The sequence below is a fragment of the Dermacentor silvarum genome, chromosome 3, assembly GCF_013339745.2.
Source record: "Dermacentor silvarum isolate Dsil-2018 chromosome 3, BIME_Dsil_1.4, whole genome shotgun sequence".
Classification (NCBI taxonomy): Eukaryota; Metazoa; Arthropoda; class Arachnida; order Ixodida; family Ixodidae; genus Dermacentor; species Dermacentor silvarum.
Window position 1 is genome coordinate 174,957,565 of NC_051156.1, and position 18,307 is coordinate 174,975,871.

The 18,307-nt window shown below is 50.4% G+C and overlaps 1 protein-coding gene across 4 annotated transcripts in view; it reads right to left on the minus strand.

Moving 5' to 3' along the window:
• Window positions 1-18,307, minus strand: part of LOC119446125 (uncharacterized) — a 170,694-nt gene that overhangs the window by 85,794 nt on the left and 66,593 nt on the right. Inside the window, exon 1 of one of the 4 annotated variants that reach the window (XM_049663926.1) lies at window positions 1,707-1,956. The exons of the other annotated variants lie outside the window; for them this stretch is intronic. The gene's annotated coding sequence lies outside the window, so the exon portion shown is untranslated. Of the gene's footprint in view, window positions 1-1,706; window positions 1,957-18,307 lie in introns of those variants that run through there. 4 annotated transcript variants of the gene reach the window in all.

Sequence of the window (18,307 nt, forward strand, 5' to 3'; positions counted from 1 at the left end):
AAGTGCGCGCCAACCTGCTATTCAACAAACTGGACCCGGCGACGACAGGAATAGCGGCAGCCCTTTTGCGGGGGCCGATTAAATAAAAATCTATACGCGTGCGCGCGCTCGCACCGCCATGCGCGAGCCGCAAGGCATATGTGCTCGGCCAGGCAACACAAGCAGGAAGAAAGCGAAAGGTGCCGGCCAGAAGCGACGTCCTGAGCCCCCTCGGTGCCAAGGGTGAGGGCGAGGAAAAGGAGAAAGAGCAACCGGTTATTTGCCCGCTCCAGGATCGCCGCCCCCGGAGTCGCTCTGTAGATACGAGCCTCACATGACCATCGCTTACTCGCCCAGCCAACCTTCAGCTCGAGAGAGTCCACGGGCAGGGCTAATGCCGCCTTACGTCTTCCCTGTATTTGCACACACGAAGAGCCCTCGGCGCTGACCGAGTCACGCCAGACCCCGCCGCTGCCGCGTCAGCGCGAGACCGGGGCAGCTGGTCATCAAGCTCTGGGAGATCGCCGCCAGAGATAGCCCGGCCATGGACTTCGTTTAGTATACTACTCCCGCTCATCCTCCCTTCCACCCCCACCCTTCTTTCCTTCGGCAAAAAAAAAAAAAAAAAAAAGCCATGGCGCAGATATCCGCGCATTCCTCCATGCCTCTTCGTAACGGCCCGTACAAGTCCCTCCCCCCACAGCCTGCGTGAGCATTAAGGCCTCTTCCCCAAGAGCTCGAGACACGAGATTAACCGAAGTGCCGCGGCGATTACGCCACGATGCGAGACAAGCAGGAAGAGCTAATGCGCCGCGCGCACGTCGTTTCTTCGGCGATGCCCCGATCGCCGACGCCTTTCGCTCTCGACGAATGGAGACAACGCGGAGAAAGGGCAGGAAGGCATCAGCATCGCAGATAGGCCTTCCTATGCCTACCGAAGAGTAATGACGCTTCCCAGTCGCATATTACCGCATGTACACGCTCGCCCAGAGGTCTACGCCTGCGACCTCCCGAGCACCATCGATCGTTCTCCCAGCGGGCTCAATACCGTTTCTGGACACGCAACGACAACCTACCGCGTTGTTGGCTAAGCAAATTTCCAGCCTCGCACAGCTTTCCGCGATGCGTTGACGGCGCCGTCTCTCGGATCTCAATGCCTTTTCGCAACACCAGGAAAAAGAGAAAACGCGATGTCTTCGTAAACTAATCGTAGAGCCGACGTGACGTCTCCTAACACTCGACCTGTTTTCGCCTATGGACACCAGGGAGGAAGACGAGCCTAGCGCTACGCCCTTTCTAAGTTCTCTTTATGCGACGTGATTTCCGCGCGATCTCTATAGCGACCATTATTTCCCCAATGTTTGCCACTTCTTGTAGGCGCCTGACTGTCCAAAACGTTCCGTTCGTACGCGCTGAGAAGCACTGCGGTATAGGCATATATGCACGCCAAGTACAGTTATTGGGGTCACACACACAAAGGGTGACATCACCTGAAGCTATAATTAATACCTGACAGATTGCGAACTTTGCTCGACTATAGACGCACACACTCCATCGTGCTTCGACATAAAGCACCATCAAACATTGAAAAACAAGAAGAAAAAGAAAGTACGCATCCGTTGTCACAACGCACATGCCCCAGCCGCCCATTCAAAACAACATTTAACCACAAGCGTAATTACGACGAAAGTCGGTGAACAGGAAACAATTGTCGGTTTGTGACTCACCGTGCCGCCGCACGCGCGCTGTTTCGTATCCGCCAAAACAACCTTTGAGCTCCGGTGTCGTCACAGTCCTTCACCGCGCAGATCCCAACTTGAAACCAGTGAGAACTTCGTTCACTACAATCCGTGTACTCGCTCTTGCATGGCCCACAAGCCGCGTAATACCGAACAGCTACTGCTGAAGATACACGACAAGCAGTGTCCACGTCCAGTGCTTCCACACACCATTTACGTCAAGCGTAGCCAGGTTACCCCTACAGTCCTGACAATCTTCTGTATCACTCCGCTTCGAGCTCCGGCACTTGCTGCTCTAAACTCTACGCAGAGTACGGCAGACGCCGAAGGACAGACGCCGGAACCAGACGCAACGCGCGGCTACCGGTGTGTATGTAACAAGTGTTCCCGCGGCAGCTTTCGAAGCGAAAGCAAACAGTTAACAAAACAGAGAACCACTCCCGTATAGAGCAGCAAACGAACACCGGCACGGCGCATGCGCGTGGCAGGCGCGTGTTACTCGGCAGACGGCGCCAGCCACGAAGCAAAACGACAGCGAACCATCTGCCGCCGCATCCAAAAAACGTGTGGCAGCCATGATAGGAGCCTGCCACCTGCTCCAGAAAACAACCGCCTACCGACCAGTGCAACCGACCGAACGAACGACCGACCGTTGGGGTCACGAGTTCGAAAAACTACGCGTAAACAAAAAACGAGAACCTACGCGTCAAACGGCCTCTCTTTCTCGACTTCGCGTTCCCTCCATAGTCATGGTAAGTTGTGCTTCGTTTAGTGCACACAATCTACTGAACAGTCCTTTCGGTTCAGCAGCATAACGAGTGGGGCCACGGCCGAGGCGCAGCTAATGGGTCTTTTCTGTGTTCTTATTTTCACGTTGATATAACTAAATTTCCATGAAACAGGGCATGTATTTACAGGTAACTACGACTTCTCCAGCGCATTTCCGGGAATAACGTCTACAAGTGATACTGGTACACCACTGTTACCGAACATTCGCACGTGATGTATAGGTTGAGGGCGTTTTGCTCCACGAGTTGCAGTTGCCAAGATCCTGCCATTGCCCCCACGTGTTTAACTGTCACACGAAGACAAGCAAGAAAGACGATGTTGTGGCTGTCATTGTACATCCATGCCTGTAACAGCTGCAGTGTATATCTATACTTCTAGATGCCAATCCACATGGCTCGTGCGGCATCACGCGCGATTATGCGAAGCTTTGTTGCTGCATCGGCTCTTGATAACAGCGTTTTCGTATATATTTCTGTCTCCCCTTACCCCCTACCCAGTTTAGGGTAGCAAACTGCATATCTACCTTCCGGTTAACCTAACTGCCTTTTGCACCTCATTTATCTCTCTCTGTCTCTCTAGAAGTCAATTCATGCTTGTATATCTGAGTTCCCATATGCCGCGATTCCTTGCAGGACATGACGACGCTAATTGTTATCTGTTCATAAACACGGGAGTTTACCCTATTCAAGAACTTCCTGACGAAAAGCCACAGCATTGCAGTTAAGGGCAAATTTGATTCTAGATAGCATGAAGCCAGTAGAGGGTACATATTTGTAGCTTCACATTCATTATTGAAACACAATAAAGACGTGTACACACACACACACACACACACACACACACACACACACACACACACACACACACACACACACACACACCTACATTTATATATATTCACAGCTTCGCAATCAGGGACGTTCACTTCTAATGTCACTCAAATGCAGCTGCTCCAGCTGAGCGAGCCATGGCCGAAATATTAGTCGGTACACCAGGAACGAATTCTGAATGAAATGTCCAGAGCCTGAGCGTGCACCCGACGTCGTCAGGAACCGGTAAAATATTTGTAACGGCGGCACAATGCCGGGTTCGTCAGCGACCAAGTGGAGCATGCTTCCGCCTCCGTATAGAGTTGCATAGGCGCCAAGCTAGACGCGACTGGCGCGCAAGAGACAGACTCACTCGAAAGGGAAGTCGACTGGTTTGAAAACATCAGTGCCAAACCGAACATAGAGCACAAAGGGTTCGTTTGAAGACGCGACATATTGCCTAAAGAAAGCGTCTGTTAACTTGCTTCCTGAAAACGGTCACAGTAAGGAGGGGGGAAAAAAGGAGGGGGGGGGGCGCAGGGGGAAGCGCACTTCTGGTTTCCCGCTTTAGCTTTGAAGGGACACTGAAGAGTTCGATAACTTGAGCTGCACTAGTAAACTACCCATTTACAACAGCAGAAAAAAAAAAAGAAAGCCATTTTTACCTCGAAAGAGTCTTGATAAGCCAGAAAGAAAGCCAGAAAGAAAGCCAGAAAAAAAGTCAGGAAAAAAAGAAAGCCAGGAAAGAAGCCAGAAAAGAAGCCAGAAAAGAAGCCAGAAAAGAAGCCAGAAAAGAAGCCAGAAAAGAAGCCAGAAAAGAAGCCAGAAAAGAAGCCAGAAAAGAAGCCAGAAAAGAAGCCAGAAAAGAAACCAGAAAAGAAACCAGAAAAGAAACCAGAAAAGAAACCAGAAAAGAAACCAGAAAAGAAACCAGAAATGAAACCAGAAATGAAACCAGAAATGAAACCAGAAATGAAACCAGAAATGAAACCAGAAAAGACTCGAAAACGAAAGACAGGTGGCGATGCCGTCTTGAAGTTGCCGCACCAGCTCAGCGTGACGTCGTGGGTTATGTCGCCGTTTGCTGGAGTACAGTTAATATATTGTTTTTTTGTTTTTATCGGTAAAGATAGACTGCACTCTATTACGGAGAAACGAAAGACTGAACATTGCAAGTTTCAAGAACTTTTACGAAGTCGCAACGGCAAAATTTTGACATACGCGAAATGAAACCGACATAGTGGCGCTCAGGGGCTTTCGGCGCGAAATTGAAGACGTGAAACTTTGGCCTTCATTTTCCGTTCTAAAAAGAAAAAAAAAATCTACGCATTACCGCGAAATTAATGAAAACCTATTTTTCTATTCCTTATCATCGGTGCCGCGTCTCTGGTGTGTGCAGCCACAGAAAACAACGTGACGCTAACAGTACTATCACAACGAACGTAACACAATGGCCACCACGGTTTAGAAAACTATGTATTGTCGGTGGTACTGCGTACTCTGAACAATAAAATCTAATAATCAAACGCTAATGGTAGCCTAAATTCGAGGAGATGTCTGTAGTCCAGTCCTACTATGATAGATAGTCCCTAAACATTCGTTTTTGTAATAAAATATACATAAACATTAAAGGTCTTGGGGCATAAGTAGTACTAATGAGATAGTGACGACCCTTCTCGCGTTCTCCTACAGCAAACAGAAAAGAAAAAAAAAAAGAAAAATCCATCACCGAAACAACTTCTCGTGCAAGAAAACATCCTTTCACCTTGATTCTCACTTTCCAAACGTTCACTTTCTAAGCACCTGTCCTTCGAAGGTCACGCTTTGTCAGGCCGTGCTATCTTTGCGTGGACGAACAGCCCTACGAGTGCATATAATCACGGATGCACGCGGTCGCCTCAAAACTAACTCGGTGTCTTCGTTCAGCCGCGACCCCAACCTAAACCGACATGCCCGGCAACGAACGTGCACGGGAGCGGGGCCAGAAAAGGGCAGCGAGCGAAAGCCCTCCGGACTGTGTACGCGTCACCGGAAGGACTGCAGAGGCGTGCCAACGGTGATCACAGTCTTCGCCACCATTGAAGCCAGAAGGAAAAAGGAAAAAAAAAAAAAAAGTGCGTGGCGACGGCCACGGTTTGAACATGCGTGCGCAATTTTCCGCGCGGCCGTGACGTGATTACAACGGGAAGACGTCAATTATTCGTCTGCGTGTGCCAGAAAGGGTCCCGGACGTGAACGCGCAAACATTCTGTGCGCGCGCCCACGTGAGCGGGTTAATCCAGAACTTCTGCGCGCTGATTCACTAGCAACGCATTAAATAAAAAAAAAATCACGTGATGTTCTGTCCTCAAGACTCGGGACAGTCAGTCGAATGAGAAGACAACACAAGGGCAGAAAGACAAAAAAAGAGCAATAGCGGTGACTGGAAGTATTGTTCGATGTGACACGTGGAATACAAGGCTATGATATCGAAATATTGATATATAGAAATAAATGTTCCTAACGTTTGTCTTAGGCTAACGCTCACCTCTTGACTCAACGAGGAAAAGAAGCGCTGTCAGTCGTTAGTGAAAGGTTGTGGAACGACAGCATTGGCTTACACGGAATGGGCTAAGTGCCAATAGCTTGAGAAGGACACGCATCGTTCTCCACAAAAAAAAAGAAAAAAGTTACAGGTCTAAGGTCTTGTTTGATACAATTCCAAACTAAACAATAGTGTGTTTGTTTTCTCACGCAATGCCAATGCGTACAGGCCTTGTGCGCATGCAATGGGCAACCGACTCAGTACATATGTTGAACTACAATGCAGCCTTTCAAACGGCTGTAAATATTTACTTTCTGTGATATACTGCGCGCACCATGCACGACGTATGCATCGTCAAGATGTACGTAGAGGCAGTCTATATCACCGTGCACCTTTCATTGCGCGCAGGATAACTTGAGATTGCAGGTTTCGCCGGCTCGACGCACGTCGTTTTCTCGCAGGTGTTTTTCTCGCAGCCAACATCTCACGGCAGAAAACAATGCCTGGCGCCGTACCCAGCGGTCGCTGGCACTTCTCCCGTAAGGCCAGATGCACGCGGACATGTTCCCGCTGATTGTTCGCCTCTTGCTTGCATCACATATCATAAGCGATAGTTGGAAGTAAACGGCTTCGATCGAAACACAGCGGCGTCGCGCAAGAGGTGATAGAGTCGTCCGCGTGGGAACCGTTGGCCAGCTGCGTCTAAACAGCACCTTATGCGCAGTGCCGATGGCCCAGCACCCTTTTGACCGCGAGCGCAATAACTCGGTCTATCCGAGCGCGCGGCGCTGAAACCATCAAAATGATAGGTCTGCGGGCAGCTCCAGGCCATTATCGTATCGCGTCCTTGCTATCGACTCTGTTGAGCAACCGTATATGCGGGCCTGCCTTCACAATTATTTCCAGGCCTCTGACTGTATGGGAAAGCAGGCTGAGGTTGTCAGAGTTGTCAGATGGCGGAGCACAGCGATACGTGTGGTTCATATTGCAGTAGAGTTCAAGCGGCGGGGTTGCAGAAGCTGAACACTTATTTTCGCAGAAAAACAAAATCAGATTGCACCTCTACAAACCTTACGTATAAGTAGAGCTGCAATAAAACAAGTCACCCCCAAGTCTCGATTTTTTCCCACAGCAAAAAAGGCCAAGTCTATAGAACGACGTTCCTACAGCCCAGCAAATGCTGGGTTTCTACACCGTCGCCTAAATAATTCCTCCTGGAGCGCCCGAAAACGTATACCCCCACGTGCAGTCAGGATGTTATTGATAGCGAGGTGGGACAATTGCCCAAAGAACAGGCCGAACGATGAGAAAACTACGAGAAGCAGGCCCTGTGCTTCGACGCGTTTGCCGCGCGGCGGCTTCATTCAATGACGTGAATGCGCGAATGATACCTGATCGGAAACGTTGAAGAAAGGTTCAGTGAAGCAGTCGGCGACCCTGCCGAGGGTCCAAGTGTCTGTGTCGACACCCTCGACCAGAGTCTCTCTGCAGGTTAGCGCACGCATGAACGCCCTCGAGAACCTGAGCCCGCGCGCATAATGGAACGTGCGTGCGTTAGTTCAGCTTTGTTCGAGGCGAGACAAAGCTGAGCCACTTTAAAACCTGCGCTTCTGTATAAAGGGGAGAGAGAGAGAGAGAGAGCGGGAGAAAGACGAGGTCGTAACTCGTTCTTGGGCGTATAGCACGCGTCAGAGAGCCGGGACAATGGGACACGAATCGACGGCCTCGAGTGCTGCAAGCTCACGCTTGGCGCGCTCCATTCATGGCAATCAGCTCGGACTATACTGTTCCGCCAACAAGCGGAGATGCAACGATTCGACGTGACTGAGAGACGCACCCTGTGAAACAGCGAGCACTGTCCGTGCGCATGTAGAGATGGCTGGCTTTAGGTGTCGTATGGGCTGCTCTTGCACACACTCTGAACAAAGGTAGAAACGATCGATCTTGTAAAACGAAAGTAAAGAATGTTTCTGGAATTCTAGAAGGGTATGAGGAAACCATAGTACCGAAGACATTTCAGGCAGGAGACGCGCTCGGTTCATTCACACTAGTGCTAATCGTTTCTGAAAGCGGACTGATGCAGTGGTACAAACATGTGTGTTGGTACTGACACATGGGGATGCACAAGTCTTGAACCACACAAGAAATATGCACCACGTTTCGCGTCATGCGTTGAATGTTGCAATCTTGCTTTCACGTCCACAGCCATTTCGTATAGATTTCGAGTGCGCGTGCGTTAAATTTCGTAGCCTTTGATGCCGGCACTACGTTGGCATTGTTGAACAGTCCTTTCATATATGCGCGAACAAGGACATATTCGTTACAGACACTTCGGAGTGAATGACCGACGATAGCATAATCTTCGCACTGCTTGCTTCCATTCTGCCGAACGAAGGTCGGAGTGCGATCTGTGCGCACGTTAAGTGCGGCAGGAGACATGCACATTGTTGCCGATTGAAATGCCCCTGAAGCAAAGGTCCGAGACGGCTGTAGCAGATGCAACTTGTAGGGCACGGTCGCCGCAGCACCCCTACGTCCTTGAGTTACGATACAGTGTCCGCATGCATGCATAGATCAGGTTACGGCAGCTACACTCTGCCTGTTGAGAGCGGGATGTGACCGATTTAGCGGACCATGTCGTTGGCCCGCGCTGCAAAAAACAAGTTGTTTCTCGCAAGCGTGATTTGCTGTTCAGCTTCCATCTGAATGGGCTGAATCCTCATCGTTCACCGCATTGCCCCCTTCCCACTCTCATTAAATTAAATCTACTTGACATTCAATTGTGAGGTTTGACGTCGCGAAGCTCCACTGTAAGCTATGATTTAGGGATGCCGTATAGCGGAGAGCCCCCGATTAATTTTGACCCCCGCGGCCGAGAATCGAACCTTCGACCTCTTTCCCAGCAGCACAATGCCATAAACACAGAGCCACAGCGGCGGGCAATAAATAGCTGGGCTTAATGGCCCTTCAGTGACGAAGGCTACTCTATTTTAGTTGCACAAGAAGCAAAATTTAGTCAGAACCAGAAGAAATCCTTCGCTTTAGCTAGGAAGCATGGAATCCTAATACCTGCCGCGCTTACTTGCACGACGCTGAGAAACGAAAAGTGCTGAATACTGCCCCACAGAAATTTTACGCAACGCTGGCATTTTGGGACGAGCCTGCTACGAGTATAAAGAATAGAGGGGCTTCAGCTGCGTGTCTTGCGTTCATATTTGTTCTGTCTTGACTGCGCCTCACAAAAGCTACAAGCGGGGCTGGATTCTGCAAAACGGGTTGGCATCCGTGTGTGCACCGGCGGTCGCCAGAAAAGAAGAGCGCGCTTTTGTCGCTGCCGTCTCGGTCCGGTGGATGTCGCCGTGATGCAGGCATGCCTCTCGAGCCAATTGAGAGTGCATGGTGATGCTGCGGAGCGTTGCGCGCCGAATGAATCACACCTCACCTGGTGCGATGACTCAGCACAATGCCAGGGCGGGCGCCCCACCCGTGGCAGCTGGTCGCGATGGTCACGGTTACCTGGCCCGGACGCAGGCGCGTACGCCGGGGGACAGTCACAGAGCAGGGGGAGGGGAGGGGGTCCATCTGAGGGGACACTAAATAGCAACGCTAAATAAGTTTAGACTGCTAATGTATAATTTCATAAAATCTTTTTGTATCCATTTAGGGGAAGCAGGTATACACAAGTGCAGGAAATGAAGGCCAGCCAAGCTTCTGAGTGTATAGACGGAACTTCGGCGCCGCCGTACGTCAGTGCGAGGTCCTCGTGTTTCAGTCCCGTCCTGAGCAAAAGAAGCTCTCAAAGCTTGTTTGGTCGATACTTTTGTTCCTCCCGAATGCAATCCTCTCTTTCTACCTCTGGTTAACCTCCCTGCCTTTAAATACATATTCTATGTGCTACTGCCCATCTTTCGAAAACGAAAGACATGACCTCTGCACAGCTTTAAATAAGCTGTATAGTAAACCGTTCACCTTGAACAAGATCTTGGGACCATGGTCTCGCATATCGCAGCTACAAAAGGCCACAAAAGCGCTGCTGCGATTTCAAAAAAAAAAAAAACTACAGGATTGAGTGACCGTCTTTGATGCGGACTGAGTCACGGTCAGTGATATAGAGCCGAATCATCTTAAAGTTCACGTGGCCGCAGTGCACGGTGTACTCCGCACAACTGAACTCTGTTGCTTGAGACTTGACGTTGCATCCAGTGGGTTGAACGGGCATAACGCGGGCGGCCTCGCGTCTTCGAAAATTTTCACCAAGGGGCCGATGCAGTACACGCGAGATGCAAGTATAATTAACAGATGAGAGCGCGACGTAGGTCATTATCTTCCGCGCTTGATTTATGACCACAGTTTGACTACGAGGCCGCACTCTTCGTTTTGCTTACGTGGTTGGGGCTAGGAGGAATTGAGAAGCGGGGAAAAGGAGTGCGCAGACTTCTATGGAGAACGAAACGTTACTCTATCCTTGTATGCGCTGTCCGAAAACAATAGGCTCGCACAATTTTGACACACTGCTTCCAAAGCTGGGCACAGCGCTCTCAAGTACGAAGAGAAACGCTTCGACTGCACAAATGATAGGCTATCATAGAGGTCGAGAGACGCCCCACCTTTCGGCAGTCTTGAAAGAATGGACCGATGAGCAAGGAGACGAGACCAAACGCGACATTTAATTGAAACCGATGGGACAAAGAACAAAGGACCATTTCCCCGGGGGAAAGAATGAAGGAGGTCGAAAGCCGACAAGAACTGGTGAGCCCTGTGCCGCGAGCGACGAATGTAAGGCAGCGAGCCCCTAAATAGAAAGCTAACAATGCCATCCGGTACACATAAGGATGCAGAGTGAAAGCGCAACTCCATTCGGGCAGCTTGGAATGCGTTACCCGCGGCGATTTCCGACGCTGCTCGGGAGAAGCTAGGCATGGAATAGCATCGTTTCCTTTTTCGTTTTCTTTGTAAGATATAAAGTTGAACTAGTGTTCGTGCAGTGTAAGTGACACTTGTTACCGAGACCTTTTCTTGAAGACGCAAAGACCGATTCGTATATGGGACGACGCTGGAAGTGGACGCTTCGGACAAAAGAATCGTCAGCACAAGTGGAGCAGTCTTTGTGCGAACAGCCAGCAGCCTTACTATACACTCGGTCTCCTGCGTGAGCACGTCCGAACGCAGTGAATCATGTCAGGACGGGGACGAGAAATAACGGGCCTTTGACCGTTGCAACGCCGACGACCACACAGCGACGATGCGTTTAAGAAAGCTTGAAGCGAGACGCTAAGCTGCACAATCCGCTATCGCGACTAACGTTGCCAGTGTGCGCAATTATAGCTGCGCACTCTTTAAAACAATAAAAAGTACTTCGGAATCCTATTGTGGGACCAACAGCATGTCCTGTATGTAACTGCAGTTTCTAGACAGATTCTCGTAATCACGGATGGAGTAGAGATGGAGGCTAGGCATCTAATTTACAAAGTATTATACCTTCCTTATTGAAATTGCCAACAGCTCCACGTGCGACACACGCAGCTGTGATGAGACGCTCAAACAGATTATCAGCGTCTTCTTGTGCTATAGTGTCGAGAGGCAGGTGATGCGTAGAGGGCTGGACACACTGGACAATCGTCCACTATCAGAACTTAAAGTTCTGGCCCAGTGCTCCCAAAGAACATCCGCGCAGAAGGCCTTGTTCGCGCTACTAGGATTCCTGCGATCTACGGGTTCTTCACGATAGACTAAGAACGTCGCCACGCGGTTTGTTTGTGCTCGTATCTTCTTCTCTGTCTCCCCTTTCACTCTTTTTTCTCGTTATTCCCCTACCCCAGCCTCCTGTGCAGGGTAGCCAACTAGAACTACCTATGGTTAACCTAGCTACCTGCCTTTCTATGCATCCTTTCTTTCTCACTCTGTCTACAGTAATTGCACAACAACAAAAAGGAACCCACAGAAACAGAGTTTACAAGCAGTTATTCACGCAAATGTGTTTGCCAGAACTCCCTTTGTTCGTAGAGTGAACGCAGCTGCTCTGCTTGGCCGCATGTGACCCCCTATGGTGAGTCACATACTACGCTATGCTAGAACTCCCTATCGCTGCTTATTCACTAAGCCACCGATGCCGTAAAATATATACACGCATTAGCTAGTAGTAGCACTTAGCGAAGTACAGTAAAAGTGGATAGAAATGTATGCTTTCTTTTAATATACCTTTTACGTTATAGGATGTGAGAAATTAAGGACATTTTAAGAACTGCTGCCAATTGTAACACTTGGACCAATAAATTATCGACGTCGTAAAACTGAGCTGACCTTAATTAAACCCTATACTCGTCCTCTCTCCGAAGAATAAGGCGAAGAAACGCAAAAGCCACAGAACCGCTGAAGCGACAAAGTCAGCACAGGGCTGGTCTGGTCCCCCCACCATAATGCTCATTCGGCGGCGAAGCGGAGACAATAGACCATTTCTTGTCTTGTAGGCGTTTTTTTTTAATATAAATATTACTGGAAATCCCGCTTCGCAATATTGGCCTGTATTCATCTGTGCCTGTGATCCGCCCAGCTTTGGAGCCTCCATTATGGGTTCAGCCACAGAGCTGTTTGCTTGGAAATCTAAGATTACCTGATTGAATCTAATCGATTACCATGCTAGACTGATCGTCCCCTCTCGCCACCATAGTTTTCTACTAGTATTTGACAAACGACCCCAGAAGGCATCGATATTTTAACAACCTGCATTTCCTCACAGCAACCACTAAGTTTCAGTAGAATACGTGCAGTTCTTTTCCCTTTGTCAGCCCGTCCACCCTTGCATATGATTGCGCACCATCTGGATGTTATGGCAGCGTGTCCTTGATTGCGTAGCCTAATGAACTCTTGAAGAGGGCTAATAAATCATGCCGTAATAGTTCTCGATACATGATAGCCAGCCTGTTAAACACTTACGGCAGTCCCTTTTTCTTTCTCTTTGTTCCTCCTCCTCGAGAGAGAGAGAGAGACTATTTTTACGACGACCAAGATGGATTCCTTCAACACATACGAAGATCGGCCCACTTGCGTCGTTGTGTGCTTTCTCGTGTTGATTTCTTTCTGGCACGTGTTGATTGGCTACGTACAGCTAGGCTTAATCAATATCACACAATCCAGTCCCGTCGGCACTATGGCAAAGAAAGAAAGAAAAGACAAGAAAGGCGGCTCCAGCAATCTGGGCGCACACATGAACGCAAAAAGCGAGAGCAGCTTAGGCAAAACTTATAAGCACAACCGCTGTTCACGAGGCCAATTTGAATATCTCGGTACGCACCAATGCGCGCGCGCGCGCGAGTTTATGTGCCCAGATGCACGAGCGAAAACGCCCACGACGCCGGACCTTGCATACTAAGGGGGTGGAGGGAAACTGGAACCGCTCGTTCACGCGTGCAACTGGGATTAGTTTATTAAACTGACGAACATGCAGGACACGTACAGAGAGAGACCTGTAGTTTAAAGACTTCTAGAATGGTGAAGTTAGGCGAGGACGGTGGTGTATACATCCGTGCTATATAGTTCTGCTGCTCCCGGCCGCGAACGATCCACGGATTATAGGGTTATGGATATATGTGCGGTGTGCTGGACGCGGAGCTTATTGCCGCGCCACGCTATCTCAATAATCATCTCTCGCACAGGACGACAACGTCCATCGGTAGAGAAATTCTAACGAAAAGCTAATGGTATACATTCGACTGCAGTCGCTTTCGCGATACGATGTTGATTCGGCCGGTCGAAATGGAGTTCGCCTGGTTCGTTCAGAGCGCTCGGAGGCGCTCCCACCTTCAACCTGGGAGCGAGTGCGACCCAGATACAACAGAAATTCGATCACGTGACTACTTCGATCGCTCTGGAAGCAGCTAGCACGTTCGGCTTGGGAAGGTTTTTCTCTGCCTCCAGTTTTAAGGGGGCTACGAGTCTATACCCATATACTCGCTAAATGCACTAGCACGCAAATTCAACGCAATTTATCTAGTCAAAGACCTGCGCCTCGCAATAACATTAGAAGCGTTGTTGCAACGGGTAACGCAGAGGAGGCTCGCCGCCGTGGTCCACGCACATTCTGCAGTTGACGACGCGAGCAGCGGCATATCTGTATGGTATTCTTTATTGACCGGTGCAATGGAATGTTCGATGTTTTCGGAGAGTCATTGTACGTCAAAACAAAATTAAATTTGAGGCACTGCAATTAACATTCCTTTGAAGAAACATTCATGTATGCAGTACGGTTTCTGAGCAGCACGGTACCTGCTGACCAGGTAGGACAAAGCCAAACGAAAAAAAAAAAAAAACTGCGATGCTTCTTCCTGGCTCACATCAAGGACATTCAAGACGAGCGCCAGCGAGGACAATAGATTCCCACGCGGAGGAAGCGCTTCGGGTGCGCGTGCAGCGAATACCTGCCGCCGCCCCGAGGAAGTATATAAGAGCGTGCGCACCAGCCAGCGGGAGAAATGGTGGGCGATCATTGCGCACACCGCGAGGTTATATACGCGGGCTCAATGTCGCATTTAGCGAGCCCGTGGGTGGAAGATGCGAACTCGCCCGTATACAACCAACTCGCGGGCGGCGAGCGAAAGTGAATGAAGAGAGACGACGGCCTGCAACAGCAGCGAGTATGGAGGAAGATGGAAGAGGCAAATAACGAGAAGGAGATCCTTTCCGCTTCGGCAAACAAATGACGCATTGTGATGTCAGCGGCTGAGAAGCCGCCGCGGGCAGGGCAAGTACGCGTACACACACAGCGGAGGGCGTACAGGTCTGTCACTGGCGGGTTATGAGAGCGAACTCCGTCGCAGCGTTATATTTGTTGCGCGCAGCACAGTGAATGCTGAGGTGTTGTGATCCGATGAACTTAGTCTTTGTCCGCGTCGCTTCGTCTTCACAATGGCGGCGGCGAATTTCCAATCGTTAGCGCATACTCGCAGTGACCTTTTGACTATCTCGTGCGTGCTTCCGCAACACCGCCGATGCGCTCTTCTCGACAGAGACGATTCGTTATCGTTTACATATCTCGTTTGCATATACATACAGGCATGTTCATCAACCGAGAGGGCCCATGCAACGAGCGTACAAATTTGAAAACCACCACGTGCAGTGTGTAGGCGCCAATGTTGAGAGCTGGACGTCTAGCTCCGCTTTCTTTCGGGTCACCATCAATTTGCATAGATCTACATAACCTATATTTACGAGGTGCAGCTGAACCGACAACAAGCGCATTCCGTGCATCGGAGGCTATACCTGTCTAGCGACGCGCCATTATGCTTAACGCCACGACATTACAGTACCAAGCGCGCTCTGTCTCTCTGACCCACTATCGCATGCAGGCACGGTCACGCCAATTTCACGCCACCGCATCCGTTCCCGCTGCGCTGCTCTGCGCCGAAAATGAGCGCCCACGGCCACACGCGAAAGCGAGAGGAGAAAGTAAATGCCGCTGGCTGCTGCTGCTGCTGCAGAAGCTGCGATAAGGAATATGAAAACAATCCGATGGCGCTGGCTGGCCGAAAGACGGGAACGAGCCGCTTCCAACCCGCAGGCCGGCGCTGCTGCGGGGTTCAGAGGTCAGGGAGCCGCGGCCTCGATGGCCAAGTGAGCGCCGGCGTAGCTATATAGCCGCCCGCTCCCATGGCGTGTACGGCGGGGGTCTTCCTTCCTTCCGGTCAGTTGGTCGACCGGCAGGCCGGGCGGTTCTCCTCAACCTAGAAAGCGTTGCCTACCAGCCGCGCACGCGGCGTGCATAGCGTTCGCGACGAAGAAGGCGAAGACCGTTCATTCAAAATCTGGCCCGCGTATACGCTAGAGAATGCACGTGCGCAGTCTGCGAGGACGACGCGAGAGGAAGCGTGCAGCGGGCATCGCGCGATGCGTGCGAAGATGCATGCGCGAGTCGTATGCGTGCGCACGTTTTGCGTTTTTGTGCTTGTTTTTTTCTCACGAAGAATCGTCCCGTGGCTTTGACAGTGCGTGCGCGTGAGTGCCCCGGTATGCCGTGTTTTTTTTCCAAAGACAATCGGCATTCAGAGAACGAGCGGTCGGTTCCGCGGGTCGCGGACGCGAGACAAAGGAATCGCTCTCTCGACACTGGGAGCCTGGTCTTCCGGCGACGAAGGCTTAATACTATAGGCTAGACCGATTCCCGACGCGGTCAGGATGTGACGGAGACTGGACCCACCGCGGAACAAAAAAAGAAAAAGAAAGAATCGTGAGATTCGCCCCGTGCACTGTCTCACCGAGAGCAAGCGGTCCACTGCGGTGTAGCGCGCCTTACGGCTAAACTATAAGCCTGCAGCCTCTTAACTATAACTTTGTCTTTTGGCGAGCCGAACTATACTTGCTGAGCTGTTTCAAATGTTCGTTGGTGAGTGAGACGAATTCTCTCGCATTCATGCCGCTATTGATTGAACCACCGGCAGCGCTAACAGATTATTGAGCTCCGATTAACCACGGCAACTATATAAATGGAGTTCTCAGTTGAATTCCCGTCACGTATTGCAACCCATGGGGACACACTTCAGAGTATTAAAGTGGACAATTGTGCTTCGGAGAATCCAGTCATATACGACGCTCATTCCAATGTTAAGCTGCAAATGGTTCCAGTAATAATCTGCTGACGCTCACTGCTTGCATAAAAAAAAAAAACGCATCGGTTAACAGGCTGCTCACGCGCTTGGAGACTCGGCACTTATTTTCAGACCAAGGATAAGTAGATGCGAGTGAAACAAGTATACAGGCGCCTATCATTTCAGCATTACTTCTTCCCTCGGTTAAATCGATATTGCGAGCCGTCAAAATCAGGTCCGCGACCACTTTAGCAGCGTCAGCCCAGCGGCACTGGTTCCGCCAATTCCTCTCCAAGTATATGCGGATAAAGGATACACTGTATACCGTAGAAGGCCGAATTCTTTCGAACAAGTCCTAGCCGCGCGCACGCAACTGGGCACTTTCCTGCTCGGCTCTTCACAATGCCTCGGGTGCACTTATCATGCAGGAGCAAAGAAAGCGCTGGCCCGCACAAGATGGACTTCAATATAGGCATGTTGGAACGTTTCTTTCTGTCCGAACGGGATCTTTCTCACCCACAAATAACCACTACATGCAACGTCGTTCCACTGAGCGCGTGCTCAGGAAGCAACGAGGGCGCTGGGCAAAGTATAAGCCGCTTCAATGGTGAATAATTGAGCAGCACCTTTTGTTGAACGCCACAACACACACATAGCAACACAGTGGCATTGAAGCATAGTTGGAGAAGTGGATGTGCTAGACACGAACCGCGCTCAGTCGCTCTAATACAGTGCATTGTGGTCGAAGTAAAGGGAGCCCGTACTTTGAGGCGAGCGAGATACCCCGCTTGGTACACTATGCAATATACTATATGGTGGGGACAATGGGGCTAGACGTAAATTGAATAATTGGAAGATGTTAACGTTTCGAGTATTGCGGCTGACGTGCCGTTAGAAGCCGACTGACGCCATACCCTCTCTAAGCACCGGCTTTGTATATAGCGCGATTGTGACGTGAACCTCCCCAACACCACATGTAACGGGACACGTGCAGTGTGTGTGCGTGCTGGTGCGAAATCAGACTTCGCATTCGCATTTATTAGTGTCATCAGAATGGCGCGAACAAGACAACATTGGCCAGTAGACCTATGCCACAAGGCATGCTTCTCATTTAAAATCATTCTGACTTAAAGAAAACTTCAGTTATTTTGGTTCCTGATCGGTCGGCCCTAGTGATGGCTTCCACTTACACTGCACGGTTTTGCGGTGACAAGGCCAAGCTATGGTTGCATGAAGGAGCGATTGAATGTTTCCTTTTGCTGAACACCTTTTTCGCACCCTCTCTCCCACCGCTCTTTCGTTCATGAAAGAAAGAAAGAAAGAAAGAAAGAAAGAAAGAAAGAAAGAAAGAAAGAAAGAAAGAAACAATACAAAGGAAAGTAGCATAAACGACAGCTCCGCCATTCAACCGCCGATATACGCCAACGCATTTGATACAAGGCGAGACGCGAACTATATGCAAGATCAGGGTTTCCCGCTAAGTCTCTTCCGGCATGCGATAACGCCGAAGCGTGGCAACGTAGTCTGTTGCGGCGAAGGGAGGGGGGGGGGGGGGGGGGGAACCAAGAGGTCGTTTCCCTGAGGCGCGATGCCGTAATAGCGAGTCCGACCTTCTTCGACTCGACGACGCGGAACGCGCGAAGAGAATCGAAGACGCACCTCCGCGGCCGACGGAGGCTTCGACGCACGCAAGCGGTCGCCCGCTTCCGATGCATTGACGTCCCCGTTCGGAGCAAGACCCGAGTAATATTCACGCGAAGGCGGCGTACATATGCGTTCGGCGGCGGCCGCGGACCCCTGCGCCGCGTGAATGGAAAAGGCGTCGAGCTACGTGGACGAATGACTTTACACTTCACGGGGTCCGTTCATTGATTTGCCGCGACGTGACAG